Source organism: Melanotaenia boesemani, chromosome 4 (assembly GCF_017639745.1).
Source record: "Melanotaenia boesemani isolate fMelBoe1 chromosome 4, fMelBoe1.pri, whole genome shotgun sequence".
Classification (NCBI taxonomy): Eukaryota; Metazoa; Chordata; class Actinopteri; order Atheriniformes; family Melanotaeniidae; genus Melanotaenia; species Melanotaenia boesemani.
Genome location: NC_055685.1, coordinates 15,159,764 through 15,176,363, shown reverse-complemented (window position 1 = coordinate 15,176,363; position 16,600 = coordinate 15,159,764). Strand labels below are relative to the sequence as shown.

At 45.1% G+C, this 16,600-nt stretch overlaps 1 long non-coding RNA gene across 1 annotated transcript; it reads right to left on the bottom strand.

The window, feature by feature from the left end:
• Window positions 1–1,025: 1,025 nt before the first annotated feature.
• Window positions 1,026–1,893, bottom strand: LOC121637628. Its single transcript, XR_006009911.1, has 3 exons — window positions 1,780–1,893; window positions 1,211–1,213; window positions 1,026–1,041 (listed from the first exon to the last, which is right to left on the bottom strand). It is a non-coding gene; the product is annotated as an uncharacterized LOC121637628 (long non-coding RNA).
• Window positions 1,894–16,600: the final 14,707 nt, after the last annotated feature.

Below are 16,600 nucleotides of genomic sequence, written 5' to 3'. Positions count from 1 at the left end.
CTCCATAAAATCAACTTGGTCCACTACTCGCCGTCATCCCAGTAATGCTGGCCGGGGTGTTAATCACAGTGTCCTGGCCAGCCTGCCTAGGTCAGCTAACCCTAAGCCAAGAACAATTCCACCACTGTCAGCTTCGGCCTCCTTAACATCCGCTCTCTCAGCAGCAAAGGGCATCTGATCCAAAATGTTCTTATTGATCGAAAGCTAGACTTCTTGTGCGGAAACTTGGCAGCAACCAAATGACTTTGCATCGCTCAATGAGTCAGCTCCGCCTGGGTTTGTCTGCCCCGCGCATGTGGCAGGGGTGGAGGTCTCGCAATGTTACACCGCGAGAGTTGGAAAGTCGTACCTGTCCCTGCTGCTCCTGTGTTCTCCTCGTTCGAGTACTCTGCCTCACTGCTGCCTGGACCCTCTCCTACAATTGTTGCTACCATCTACCGTCCTCCAAAACATAACAAGGACTTTTTAAATGACTTCTCCAATCTTCTTACACTTCTCTCATCTCTGACGTCAAACGCAATTACTCTTGGTTACTTTAATATTCATATGGACAATAACAGTAATGCTCTCTCCAAAGACTTTTCATCTTGTCTAGAAAGTTTTGGTCTGCAACAATACATTAACTTCCCAACTCATTGTAAAGGTAATATTTTGGATTAAGTCTGCTGCTCTAGTATCACTCCCATTGACTGGAAACTTCATATGCTCCCATACACTGACTATAGACTCATTACTTTAAATGTCAACCTCCTTCTGTCCAGAATCATTCTCCTCCAGACCATCTCATTCCATAGTGTTAAGGACGTCAACATTGAGACTTTTTCTTCTGAAATTATCAGTTTTCCCAGTCCACATGCCAACTGTTCACCTGATGATCTGGTTCCCCACTATAACCACAATCTTCATACTCTTCTGAATATTCATGCTCCACTGAAAACCAGATCCTTCTCTTTCACCCGCTCTGCACCCTGGTTCACTCCTGCCTTTCGTCAGCTCAAATCCCAAGGACGACAACTGGAACAACACTATAACAAAACTGGACTCACTATTGTTACGGCCCCTGGCCTGTCAGTCTGGTGATGGAGCCTGTCAGCATGGTGATGGAAAGTGGATGCAGCTGTGCCTCGCTGAGAAGGTGATGATTTCCACCAGGAGCTGCACTTCTCCTCCCCTCTCCCCCGCCGGGATTGGCCAATGGCCGCGCTGGGACTTCCTGGAAGGGGCGGAGCTTCGGGCACAAAAGCCGGCAGTCTCCTTCACTCGAGGCGACTGTGTTCTTGGGCATGCAGTTCGCCGGCTTGGCTAAGAGACTATTCTATGTGTATCCCTGTGTGGGTTTGTACTGGCTGGAGTGTTTGTAAGAGCTTTTTCCTTTTGACAGATTCTTGGTTTAAAGAAAAGACTATCTGTGATTTGCAGTTTGTGCTTTGACATTTTGGATAATAGAATATTTGGTTTATAAGTGCTTTGTATTTTGGTTTGCATTGTCAACAGTAGATAGTACCCTCAATAGGAGGAGGTTTAAGTTAGTCATTAGTATTCGTTTGTTTTGTATATTATTGTTAACCTGAGAAAGGACACTTTATGTTGGTTTTATAGCCGGACATGGTATGTTTTTGTTTATAGGAATTCCTTTTGTTTAGTAGAACCCGGTAATTGTACTTTTGTTTATAGGAATTTTTTTGTGTATTGAATAAAAACGTTTATTTTATACCATTGGGGACGTCCAGTCCGGTTTTGTTACTGACCCTTATCCCCTGGACAAAAGGGGGTCATAACACTATACACAAAGAAATGTACAATAATCATGTAATGCTATACAAGGACAGTCTCCCCTTAGCAAAATCTGCTTACTACTCTGGTGTCATTCAATCCAATCAACACAACTCCAAAACTCTCTTCTCTCTCCTCACCAATATTACAAAGCCGTGTAGCATATGTGTTGCAGATGCTGGTAATGATGGTGATAACACAAGGTTTGGACTAGTGATCAGAGATCTAAACTCAGCTCAGGGAGGATAGGAATTGCATTCAAGAACACACGTAGTCAAGATGTGGTGCAAAAAGTGAAATATATTAGAGTTGAAAAGTATGTACAATATTTACACAGTGCACTCATATAAACCAATTCATTGTTCCGCGTAACACAAAGATGTAAACAGTAGTTTCAGAGGGTTTCAGAATAAAGGAATTACGGAATTTATCCAAGTCCGAATAATGCAGCTAATGTGTGTGGAGGAGAGCAGGCTGTAGCGCCTCCTACCGCACTCAAGTTGATTAGATAAATCTTGGTCTGTAGTCTCTAGATGCTTCAGGCTTGAGGCCTAGTGGTAGCTCGCCATCCAGGTAATAGAAGAAAGACTAGGGTAAAGGGGAACCTGGCCTGTATGACCAGGACCACAAATTAATACTGTCAATGGGTATTAGCAAGTGTAAATACTTTTAGCATAAATATTCATATCACTTAATTGACATTAACATATTCATAATCTACATGTACATGATTAACCATAAAACTGTTTGAAATTATCACAATATAAATTCACAAACACTAAATCATCAATAGAGTACTCTTAAATTAACGTTCATTATATTAACATGATTCAATGTTGCACCAGAACACAATGCACAAACATGTCAACAGTAACTGGTATTTAACCAATCATAGAATGAAAGTCTATGGGAAACAGAAACGCAGCTAGCGCCCGCGCTAAGCTAACGCTCCCAACACCATACCAAACAATATTAGCATTAGCTTCAACATTAGCCACAAACAATGACACTCACCAGTTCCCATTTGGATCTATACAATACACAGACACGGTTTCTCACGGTAGATAGGTAGAGGTATCTATGAACTGAGAACATACCAGTAAGTAAGGTGAATATTTTGGAAAAGGACGACTTTTAGAGCAGATTATGTCTTTACCTGCAGCAGCACCGAAACATTGTCCAGCCCCACACACGCTCTCTCAAACAGTGGGCGGCGGCATGTTTATTGAACCTACCGCGAGAGACACGCGAAGTCTCGCGGCAAATCCCGTACGTAGTCTCGCGGTAATTCACACTTAGTGCATAAAGCTGAACAATGAGAAGACGCACCAAGGAGAGAACAAAGCCTAAAAACGGCTGGGTTACACCCTCCCCCCGTTTGAACATGCACGTCCTCGCTGCATGGTAACAACACGACTCTACGATTAAGGGGCCATGTCAGCTGCAGGGACATAATTCAAAGCCTCAGTGCAGGCGTTAGACAAGCCTTGAAATAAGGTCTGAACAACAGAAATTAATGGATTGCCCAATGAGGCATAACGCAATCGATTTGGCGATTGCCGCTGCCTAGTGGAGCGTCTGAGGGTTGTCCCACCCTCCCCTGGTTCCCCAGGTACCGAGGAAGAAACATGAATCACAGGGCCCGATGATAACTCAGATTGGTCGGGCTCTACACCTTCAACCTCGGGCTCCACAGACAACTCAACATCAGGTGGTTCTTCTGACACATTAAGGGGTATTTCTTCTTCCACAGGCAGTTCCACAGGTTCCTCCGCCTCATCTCCAGAAGTGGACGGACTGTCTCCATCTGGCGATGGCAGAAACTCCTCAACCTTTGGTAAGTGGTTTTCAGGTGAGGTGGTAGAGGTGGAGGTCGTTACTGGGGCTGGCTGTGGGGAAGAATCAAGGTTAACCATGTCATTAGAGGGCGATGACGTGGAAAACCCCCCAGTGCCATTTGATTCAACCAGGGGTTCAAGTCGAACAGCTCTCTCCAAACTAAACTTAACTGGTAGTTGGACAGGACTGTCATAGACAACGGAATCAACATCCCCGTCATCTAAAGTAGCAACAAGATCAGGGTGTTGGGTTTGGCTGCGAGTTACTGGCCTGCGAACAGGAACAGTCACAGGAACATCTTCAGCTGGACTAATAGGCAGGAACCCACAGGGTAGCAGAAGATCTCTGTGCAATGTATGTGTGGGTCCATCCTTTGTCTCAGGCCTCACGGTGTACACAGGGAGGTCCCCTGCACGCTTGACAACAATGTACACCTCTTGCTCCCACCGGTCTCCCAGTTTGTGTTTGCCCCTCAGTCGGACGTTACGGACAAGCACTCTATCTCCCACCTCCAAACTGCAGGGTATAACACGCTTATCAAAGCGGCTCTTGTTTCTGTCAGCTGACTTGAGAGCATTCTGTTTAGCCAACTTGTAGCTTCCCTCAAGGCGGGACCGAAGATTCTTGACACATTCAGAGTGGGAAACAGATGGAGGTTCGCGGACAGGTAAACCAAAAGCAAGGTCAACAGGAAGACGTGGACATCGGCCAAACAGGAGTTCGTAAGGAGTGAACCCTGTCACCTCATTTCTCGTACAGTTGTATGCGTGTACAAGGGGTTTCACGTACTCCCGCCACTTTGACTTTTGTTTATTTTCCAAAGTGCCTAACATACTCAAGAGAGTTCGGTTGAACCGTTCAACTGGATTGCCCCGTGGATGATACGGAGTGGTTCGAGTCTTCTTAATTCCAATCATCTCACAAAGCTCCCGAATCAATTTAGATTCGAAGTCTGGGCCTTGGTCGGAGTGGATACGCTCTGGGATGCCGTAATAAACCATGAAATCAGCCCAGAGACACTTAGCGACCGTCTTGGCTTTTTGGTTGGGAGTCGGTATTGCAACAGCGAATTTCGTGAAATGATCCGTGAGTACAAGGATGTCTTTAACGTTGGCACTGTCAGGTTCGAGAGACAGAAAGTCCATGCATAGGAGTTCAAGAGGACGACTGGTTTTGAAATTTACCAGTGGGGCTGCTTTCTCGCTTAATGCCTTGCGTCGTACACATCGGTCACAGGTTTTAACAATTCGCTCCACATCGGCTGCCATTTTCGGCCAAAAGAACCTTTGACGTACCAGATCGAGGGTGCGTTCTATACCCAGGTGCCCCATATCATGGTGGAGTGCTCGAAGGACTATGGGACGAAGATTGGGGGGAAGAATCAGTTGGAGAGTGAGTTGGTCTTCCTCCCGTCTTCTCCTGTACAACACACCGTCCTCCAGCTCCAACCGGCTCCATTCTCGGAGCAGCAAGGACAGCTCTGGTAGCTCCTCTCGAGCCGTGGGAGGAATTTTTTCACCCGTCCTAAGCCGATGAATGACCTCACGAATGGAAGGGTCAGCCTGTTGTTCTGCTTCCAGATCACTATGGGACAGAGATGGAATGACTGGTAGGCCATGGCAATCCTCCTTGGTATACGTGTCTGGAATGACGTTAATGTTGGCCGACAGAGACTCAACCAAAGTAATAGAATGTGAAATGTTTGGCTGTAGCTGTGCCCTTACCAAACTACTCTGGCAGATGGCTTCCACAATGTCTGGAGAGATTTCCTCAGCATCAGCAGACTCACACAACTGCTTTGTGAGATGATGAACCATGTCCCCTTCTTCACAGGACTGGTCCTCAGCTGAAGTGTCTTCGTGAGACCGTCTTGACAGAGCATCAGCATCAAAATTATGTTTGCCAGCACGGTACTGTAGTTTAAACGAGTAGGTGGAAAGCGCGGCTAACCATCGATGGCTGGTGGCATCTAGCTTTGCTGATGTCAGGACGTACGTGAGGGGGTTGCTATCAGTAATGACAGTAAAATTAGCACCATAAAGATAGTCATGTAACTTCTCCGTCACACTCCATTTTAAGGCCAGAAACTCGAGCTTATGGGCCGGATATCTCGACTCACTCTGGGACAGGCCTCGACTGGCATAGGCGATTACCCGAAGCTTGCCTTCCTGTTCTTGGTATAACACAGCACCTAGGCCTGTGGTGCTTGCGTCTGTGTGGAGAATGTAGGGCAGCTTAGGGTTAGCAAATCCCAGTACAGGAGCAGAAGTCAGTTTTTCAATTACTGTCTCAAAGGCAAGTTGGCAGTCCGAGGTCCATCTTTCTCCAAAAACTAGCTTGGGGTCAAAATACTTGTTAGTAGGCCCCTTCAGTTTGGTAGACCGATGAACTGGTGGGTAGCCACGAGTGAGGATGTTCAGCGGTTTGACCAGGGTGGCATAATCCTTTATAAAACGTCTATAGTAGCCAGCAAAGCCCAGAAAAGATCTCAGCTCTTTCAGGTTGCGGGGAACTGGCCAGGATTTTAGTGTAGAAATCTTCTCTGGGTCGGTTTCCACACCCTGCTCAGACACGACGTGACCCAAATACCGCACACTGGTCTGGAAAAATTTGCATTTCTCTGGGGATAACTTTAAACCACATTCCTCCAACCGATTGAGTACTCGCAGAAGTCTTTCCTCGTGTTCCTCCAGAGAAGCAGAGTAAACGATGAGGTCATCAATGAATACCAGCACTTCCTTAAGGTGCAGGTCCCCCATGCATTTCTCCATCAGACGCTGGAAGGTACTTGGGGCATTGGTCACTCCCTGGGGCATTCGGTTCCATTCCCAGAACCCAAGAGGGGTGACAAATGCAGTTTTTGGCTTATCCTCTTCGCACATCTCAATTTGGTAATATCCAGATTTCAAGTCCAAGACACTGAACCATTTAGATCCAGTTAAAGCTGAGAAGGATTCCTCCAGGTTTGGAAGGGCATAGGCATCCTTCACAGTCTGCAGGTTCAACTTCCTGTAATCAATGCACAGCCTTACATTGCCGTTCTTCTTACGGACCACCACTATGGGAGAAGAAAAGGGTGACTCGGACTCCCTGATGATTCTGGCTTCAAGCAGGTCCCGCAGATGTCCGCGAACAGCTTCAAGATCTTGAGGGTGAATGGGACGTGCTCGATGCTTGAATGGAGTTTCATCTTTGAGTTTGATGTGATGCTGAACTCTGTCTGTGCAGCCAAGATCCATGTCATGATGGGAGAATACATTGGGCATGCTATTCAGCTTAACTGTTATACGATTCTTCCATTCAAGTGGGATAGGTGAATCACCGAAGTTAAACTCCAGGGTGGTTTTCTTGTTGTCTTTGGTTGTAGAAGCAACAGCTTGCTGTGACAGGATGGTTGGTGCTTCTCCAAAGTCAGCAATGATGGACAAGGGTGGAATCAATGCATCATGCTCTGACTCATTTTTGATGACAACTGGGACTTTATATGGTGAATGGCGTGGAAGAGTAATCAGGCAACTCTGGACACACAGACCCCCAGGTAGAGCCGAAGAGGGATGCTCGATGATAGCCCACTTGGCGGTAATCGGAGTGTCGACCTTGGCAGAGCCTTCCAAAACAATGGTTTGACCAGCAGGAATGGAAACTGGATTTTGGCTCATCAGTCGCACGTATCCGGCATTCCCTATCTGGTTCTGTCGATATTTCAGCTCCAGGAGCTTCAGCACTGCACGATAGCCATGGGTACTGGGCTGAAAGGTGTTGAACTCACTGCTGAGATACTGGGCATACAAGGTCTCAAGAGTATTCATGCCAAGGAGTACAGATGAGGGGCTCTCAGGGCGAACATCTGGAACAACCAGGGCAAGAGTTTGGACTTCAAACTCATATCCTAAAAAGTCCTTAGGAAATGTCACTGTTATTTCAACATAGCCCAGGTATGGCACAGACTGTCCTGCAGCGCCTTCCACTTCCAGCAGGTTATCCAGCGACTTCACAGGTTGATGAAAAAGGTTCTTGTTGTAGAACGAAACAGGAATAGTGGTCACCTGCGAGCCCGTATCTAGCAAACAGTTGCAGTGGAATCCAGATAAGTTAACGGTGGCAGAGCATTTCGAGCCGATCAGCCCCTTCGGTAGTCGATTGAGGACCCTCGCCTCAGTTGATTGCTCTGCACACTGCGCCATTCTCTTCTTTTTCTTGGGACTGGTTTGATCCCGGGCACCCCTTTGTCCCCCAACAGGCACCGGATCTAGTTTAACGGGTTCTGGCGAGAAAGATCCTGCTGCTTTTGGGCAAACTGTTTCTTCTTTTTGGCAACAAGTGCTGAATTCGGGTCATTCTCGCACTGTGGTCTTATATGTCCATCTTCACCACATCTAAAACAGTAACCTGGTTTAGACTGAGGTGTAGATCTACGTGACGATGGAATCACAGAGGTTTCAGGTTTACCAGGACGCTTGTTGTAGGTCTTAGTCTTGAGTGGAAAAGAGGTTGAGCGTGGCTGGTGAGTGGTCAGCAACTCCAACTGTCGCTGAACATCAGCTAGCTGTTGGGCCAGTTGCTGTGTGAGGCGGGTCAAGGCGGCTACAGCTCCCTTCTCCTCGCTGTTAATATGTGCAACCTGCGCGTGGGTGGTAACTTTTTGTTTTGTGGACCCCAGATGTTGCTTCATGCGGAAGGCTTTGGCAGCTTCCCGGTCCTCCTCTGTACGCAGAAGAAGCAACAGTTCAGTGAAAGGCGGTGGCTGTAGTTTTTTCTGTTTCAACTGAAGTTCTGTAATCAGATTATCGTCCCAGCACCCACGGCAAAACTGGTTCAAAAGATGGCGGCTGATGTCAGTTTCTGCAGCTCCTCCCCTTTTCACAGCAGCATTAAGTGCAACTTGGAGCCGTTGGAGGTAGACTGATGACTTCTCACCGGCGTTCTGGAAAGTGTCCATAAATTTTGCAAAAAGTTCATCTCCATCTTGCACTGTAGCGTATGCAGAGTCAAGTGTCTCAAGATATACAGTGGGCAGCGTATCAGGCTTTAGATGCTTGATGATGTCAGCAGCTGGAGGTAGAAGACTGTCCACTATCTGTCTCGAACGCTGAAGGTCAGACACGGATGGATCCTTTAATAATAATTCCACCCCTGATCTCCAGGTTTCGAAGTCTGCTTCATGGCTTGGACTGGGCACACGTCCTGAGAATACACGGAGTCGCTGATGGTGATTAGTAGTGTCCTCACTTTTCACAATGTGTTCCACGACGTAGCGCTGGACCTCAGGTGGGTGGAGATCCAGGGTGGACATAGGCCGTCGTGGCGGTGGTTGTGAAGTGGGATCTGGTGGTTGGCTTGGCTCACTTCTGGGGCTGGGCACCGCAGTAGGTGAACCTGGCACTCTGGCGACTTCGGTATCCGTGGCTTGCTCCTCCATCTGTGGAGCTGAGTGAAGTGCAGCAATGGAGAGACCAATCTGAGTCATCATAGCTTTAAGTACCTCCCCGTAATCCATGCCAGTCAACTTGGCTAGGTCCGACAGATCAGACAAGTATGATGTAGTTTTGGTTTTCGCCACATGCGCGGTGCACACAGTAGGTAAGTCCGAAATACAATAAGATGAAGTACGATCTTCAGATACTAAAGTATATGGTAACTCGGGACGCAATGCTTCAACAGCGGCACCGGAACAAAATTCAACCACAAGTGATGCGTCAAATTCAGAATCAGCTTCGGAAATAATTTCAAATTTATTTATCTTACCATACCGTTTTAAAAACTCAAAAACCTCATCATTTTTTTCTGTTACTGATATGCCCTCAACCAAAATAGCATTTGGTATTTTTATGTCACGCTCCAAAAACAACTCCATTATAATGAAAAATAATAAAATAAGTCACAGTGTGAGTTAAATACAATTGACCAATCCTCCTGGCTAGCTCGCCAGATTTATGTAGCATATGTGTTGCAGATGCTGGTAATGATGGTGATAACACAAGGTTTGGACTAGTGATCAGAGATCTAAACTCAGCTCAGGGAGGATAGGAATTGCATTCAAGAACACACGTAGTCAAGATGTGGTGCAAAAAGTGAAATATATTAGAGTTGAAAAGTATGTACAATATTTACACAGTGCACTCATATAAACCAATTCATTGTTCCGCGTAACACAAAGATGTAAACAGTAGTTTCAGAGGGTTTCAGAATAAAGGAATTACGGAATTTATCCAAGTCCGAATAATGCAGCTAATGTGTGTGGAGGAGAGCAGGCTGTAGCGCCTCCTACCGCACTCAAGTTGATTAGATAAATCTTGGTCTGTAGTCTCTAGATGCTTCAGGCTTGAGGCCTAGTGGTAGCTCGCCATCCAGGTAATAGAAGAAAGACTAGGGTAAAGGGGAACCTGGCCTGTATGACCAGGACCACAAATTAATACTGTCAATGGGTATTAGCAAGTGTAAATACTTTTAGCATAAATATTCATATCACTTAATTGACATTAACATATTCATAATCTACATGTACATGATTAACCATAAAACTGTTTGAAATTATCACAATATAAATTCACAAACACTAAATCATCAATAGAGTACTCTTAAATTAACGTTCATTATATTAACATGATTCAATGTTGCACCAGAACACAATGCACAAACATGTCAACAGTAACTGGTATTTAACCAATCATAGAATGAAAGTCTATGGGAAACAGAAACGCAGCTAGCGCCCGCGCTAAGCTAACGCTCCCAACACCATACCAAACAATATTAGCATTAGCTTCAACATTAGCCACAAACAATGACACTCACCAGTTCCCATTTGGATCTATACAATACACAGACACGGTTTCTCACGGTAGATAGGTAGAGGTATCTATGAACTGAGAACATACCAGTAAGTAAGGTGAATATTTTGGAAAAGGACGACTTTTAGAGCAGATTATGTCTTTACCTGCAGCAGCACCGAAACATTGTCCAGCCCCACACACGCTCTCTCAAACAGTGGGCGGCGGCATGTTTATTGAACCTACCGCGAGAGACACGCGAAGTCTCGCGGCAATTCCCGTACGTAGTCTCGCGGTAATTCACACTTAGTGCATAAAGCTGAACAATGAGAAGACGCACCAAGGAGAGAACAAAGCCTAAAAACGGCTGGGTTACAGCCGCCTGACTCTCTTCCCACCACATGCAATCCACTGACTTCTGTAACTCACTCATGTCTTTCTTTGTCTCCAAAATCTCTGACATTCACCAACGCCTGGCCTCGTGGGGAGCTGCAGTCTCTGGAGTGGACTTCACCCCCACCTACTCATCACCCATAACCACATTCTCTAGTTTTATTCTCCCCTCCGTCCAAGACATCTCTGAATTTTTCCTCAAATCCAATCCCTACAGCTCTTGTTAAAACCTGTCTCTCCTCACTTGCTCCCCTCATCACCAACATCATTCACTCATGCCTAATCTCTGGAACCATCCCTCTTGCATTCAAAACCGCTACAGTCACCCCTATCTTGAAAAAAAAAAACCTGGCTTGGACCCCACTAATTTCAATAACCTTCGTCCAATTTCTAATTTCTTCATTTCCAAAATCCTTAAAGTCTGTTGCTTCTCAACTTCATAACCATCTTATCACTAACAATATTTAGGAGCAGTTTCAATCTGGTTTCCATCCCCTTCACAGTACTGAAACAGCACTCCTCAAAATCTCCAACAACCTTCTCATAGCTTCAGATTCAGGTTTACTATCCATTCTCATCCTTCTTGACCTCACAGCAGCATTAGACACCATCTCTCACAGCATTCTCCTTGACAGACTATCATCCATTGGCATCTCTCACATCCCCTCGCCTGGTTCACTTCTTACCTTTCTGACCGCACACAATTCAGTCGACTGAAATCCCATGTATCAAACTCTTACTCTGTCTCTGCTGGTGTGCCCCAGGGCTCAGTCAAAATGGCGCTTTTGGCCTGATGCCAAGTTACTGCAGCAGATGAGAGATAGTGAGAGAGACAGTCCACCTGACAAAGGCAGAACCAATACAGGCTGCCCCAACCACGGCCAGCAAACTGCCAAACTGTAGACAAAATTAAGGATCTGTCATATCCAAGAAACAGGAAACCTTTTCTGAACACAGTCAACATTTATGACACTTACGGTGAATCGGCGGTCAGAGTCACCTGGCAAAACCCGCCACGCCAACTGCCAACATGCCACAGAAAGGATAAAGCCACATGCTGAGAAGCAGAGACCAAGTAAGCCATTAAGCTACCTGCTCCGCCCTACAATTACCACATGATGGGTCACATCTGATGGATGAAAATTGGAGAGAGAGTAAAGGGTGGACGCAGGGATGCCCACAGAGATTTTTTTTAGGGGTGGCCATATGGTGGCCAGAGAAAATAGCAGTGTGGCCAAAGGTTATTAAATCTATGATGCGTAACTACACAAGTCCATGCAGTCTGCTGAACAAAAACATGAAGTGGGTCAGTTTGAGCTTATGGCACATAAGAACTCCTGATCAGAAGTGTTCTTAAAAAAAGACTAAATGAAATTATCTGCCATTATATAGGGAAGGCTGTTTTCATTTATTACAGCCTTGGTTGTGTGGGTGGGGGACCAAATTCAGCTAGGGGGTCTGGAGGCATGCCATATAGGGTAATATAATAATGTTATATTATCCCATAATGGCATATTGGGAGGGACATTTTGGGCATATCTGAACAGACTTGTTCCTCTCAATATATATGGCGACTACAGCGTTGACCTACTCAAACAACCTTAATGCACAACAGCACACTGACTCTTCTCTCCATTAGATTGCACATTTATTATCAATTTGGATTTATTTACAATCTCATGTGTTTATTTTATCAATATTTGTGACCAAAGACAAAATTACAGGGGCAAAATGGCAAAGAGAGGGCAAAAAATCACTCACTCACTCACTCACTCACTCACTCACTCACTCACTCACTCACTCACTCACTCACTCACTCACTCAGGGATCTGTGTGACCAACAAGCAGTAAACATGGAAATTATTATACTCCAACCACTTATGAATGAAGAACCACTTGTTGTTGAAGCCCTGTCTCCTGTCGTTGTACACGGTCCAAGGGTAAACCTTTAGATATGGCTGTTTTGGTCCATCTGCTCGTGACTGGGACATGTCTAGAATTACAAAGAAAAACAGTCATTATTATAAAAATATAATGACAAGACCTTCTTTCAGAACTGATCTGCTAAACATCAATTCTACCACCAGGAAAACATCATCCTCACCTGCTGGGCAATGAGCAGGTCCACTATCTGGAGGCCTGGGCTGGTCGGGATCCAGCTGTTCTGAGCCCTCTACTGTAAAAGATATTGATCATCATATGCAAATAAACAGAGCCTTCTGTTTCTATAAGAAGATTTAGTCTCTGAGTGTTACTACAGCCCCCAGATTACAACATCAGGATATCATTTTTAACTATTACTGTTCATCCCCAAAGGGGAAGCTGGAGTAATAAACAAATAACAGTTATCGAAGAAGCACAAGGACCGTAATCTTATACTCCAAGAAAAGGTCTAGGATTCGATCAACTCTGTGATATTGTTCTGAGAAATAAATCAAGTATACCTGACGTCCGTAGTAAGTCAGGGAAACATTTGTGGTTGGCTTAAGTTGCCTTCAGGTGTAAACACAATGTCATTCTCTGTCTCTGGTTCTTTCTCTGGCTGACTAGCATTTGCCCTGTGCTGATCTCCTGTAACTAACTGTCTCTTAGAGAAGAAGGAGGCAATATCTTTGGAAGACTTTCTCTTCATTGTCTGCAAAATGACATAATGTTAGCACACAGTGACTAATTAAATCATGACTCTATTATAGCAAATTCTTTATAATGTTAGCTGCCTGGTCAGAGCCATTCAGACAGCTAACGTTAACTATCATTAAAGACAAGTTCACAAGGTTGTTAGAAATGTTCTCCATCTAACGAAGATAAGGTTAATAATGTTATCAACTACCTAACCTATGCAAACGTTAATTTATGAATGGCTTGATTTGCTGAACACTGGCTAACGTTAGCGTCGTAGCATTAGCGCATGTAACGGTAACTATATTGCCATTCATTCCAGGTCATCTACATCCAGATGTTAGCACTAGCCATCATCCCTGTAATTATTTAAACCCCACCAACAGCTGGCAGAAAACCATTAAACTGAAGTACTTGTGGTTTTATCATATACTTACTGATGAGCCTGTTGTAGAGCTAATTGTGTCCATTCTATTACCAGTGGCAACATCGCTCTTTGATCTTCCCGCTTCGGTGTCGTTGCTCTAAGGCCCTTTCAGTAGGACCCTACATGTGAGGTGCCCTCTGCGTACCTGATTAAGATACTTTTTATTTACTTTTTTATTAGCTTTTGAAATAGTTTGACTTTCAAATGTAAACAAAGTGTGCTGTGCCGTGTTAATAGTAAAAAAAAAATAAAAAATAAAAATAAAAATACAATATTTTCTGGGGTGGCCAGTGGGGTGGCCAGCTTTTTGTTCAGGGTGGCACTGGCCACCCCTGGCCACCACTTGGGGGCGTCCTTGGGTGGACGCCTTTCCCACCACATTAACATACAGTAAATCCATTTAATACAGGACCAATGTCAAAATGTATACATTAATTCTCAACAGCTGTCCTCATATATGGGACAAAGTCAAAGTAGCATGGGAGAAAGAAATTGGAGAAATTATATCAGCAGACACGTGGAAAATTGGCATACAGCGAATACATACAGACATACATCAGAGATAGCATGATCCAGTTTAAAGGTGACATATTATGCTCTTTACTTCCAATCTTAAACAATTCTCTGATATCTCAATGAAATCTTGGCACCCTGCTTTGGTCAAATCAGCATTTAGTTTGAGTGCAACAGCTTCTTTCTCACTCTACTGAAGCAGCTCCTCTCACTAAGCTCTGTTTAAATGGGTAAAGCTGGAGAGAGGGGGGCAGGCAGCTGCTGGCTCCGCCCAACCCTCCACTCCATCTTCCTGGAGGTGGGCCATTGCTGAGGTGATTGACACAGCTTAGCACCACCATGGTGAAACAGCTGATTGTAACATATTGGAGGAACAAAAACAGTCAGGAACAGAACCTTAAGGACCTGGAGTTAGACCCTAAGCTGGTCCTGATGAAGTTTGAGCATGAAGACCTCAACAGAACGTTGGTGAAAGGTTAGTTTGACATTTACTGATGCATCTGTATTATTATTATTATTATTATTATTATTTGTGTGTGGAAGTGAAGCGCTATGCAAACATGACGTAAACATATCTGATATTGGGTTATAACAGGAATCCCCAACTGCAGTCCTCAAGGCCCACTGCCCTGCAGGTTTCCTGCTTCAACACACCTGAATCAAATTAATGGCTCAATAGCAGACTTGTTCAGAGCTTGTCAGACATCCATTTAATTTGAACCAGGTGTGTTGCAGCACACACATAAACACAGAATACCTGAAGGATAGTGTGCCTTAATGACCAGCGTTGGGGATCACTGGGTTACAGGGTGACCAGACCTCCTCTTTTACCCAGACATGTTCTCTTCCTTTTTGTTTTAGCTCTCAGAGATGTCTACATGAGGATGTGTGATCACATTAGCAATGCATGTGTAGCAGTTATTATTGTTTTTAACTAATTTGCATTTTAAATTTAAAATATAATTGTTTAGTTATCACAAAATATTCCAATAACATACACGCATGTATGTTAAAATGGCCTAAAGATGTCTACAGAGCCTGAGAATGTCCAACAGATACCACAGGTTGGATGGATTAGTAGTAATCATGGCAAGATTTTCTTTTTTTTAACCTGTCCTGTCCAGCATCATAGCAAGCAAAATAATAATCTGGTTGCTGTATCGTGCTGAACAAATTTGCTCTGCCAAGGGGAGGCCTATGGGTAAGGCTCCTCTTGATAATCTGATCCATTTATTTACTTTGAATCACGGAATCGATGTAATCTTCCTGGACCTGAGCAGAAGGGACAGAAAAAGATGGAAAATAGCAAAAAGATGCAAAAGGGAAAGAAGAAAGGAGACAAAAACATCACAGACAGAAGGAAATAACGCTTCAATCCACACCATCACCAGACAACAAACTGTTACACCTGTACATGAACACACCAGAAAATTTCCTACAACTTTTACAAAAAACAAAGGCAAAAAACAAAAAAACAAAAAAACAACAGAGCTGCTAGTCATTAAGAGTTTTTAAATAATAACTAAATCAAAAAGACATATCATGAAAGTAGCATAAAAGCAACCAGATACTAACTCACAGGGAAAATTAAAAAAAGAATTATCTCTTAGTATATAAACCCACTGGACAACTCAGTGACTGTGTCAGCATGCATAGCATGAGGAATAAGGAGTGATCAGTGATGAAGAGTGGTGAGTGAGATCGTGCGACCACGCCTCTATGGAGGTCAAAGGCGTGGCCAGGGCAGTCCAGAGACCTGGGCCCTCAGCAGCAGCCCCCGAGCACGAACCCAAGCTACCCCACCATGAAGACGACTCCAGCCCCACCCGAAGGGCGGCAGAGGAGAGCCCCAGCAAGAGCCCCCTACGGTCTTAGGGCACAGGTCCCAATGGGCCAAGATCAGCACCCGACAGCCCCGCCAGGGACCGGCCACCCAGGGCAGCCCAAGCGAAGGGCCCAGGAGCCCAGAGGCGGCTGCCCCACCCCCCAAAGGTAGAAGGCCTGCACCATGCCTAGGAGGACCAGCCCCCCACCACCCCCACCCCTTACCCCGGACAACACACACCCTGATGTTCCAGCCGCACATCCCGGGAACCAGGGCGCCATCGACCCCCTCCCCCCACCCTCCACCTACTCCAATCTGCACCCCATATAACCCCACACTCACACCTTCCCCTGTGCCATACCCACAAGCACTCACTATCACACAGTCACATCACATATAACCCACCCACCATGCCCTTGGGAGACACCCCAGGGGGACCAGATG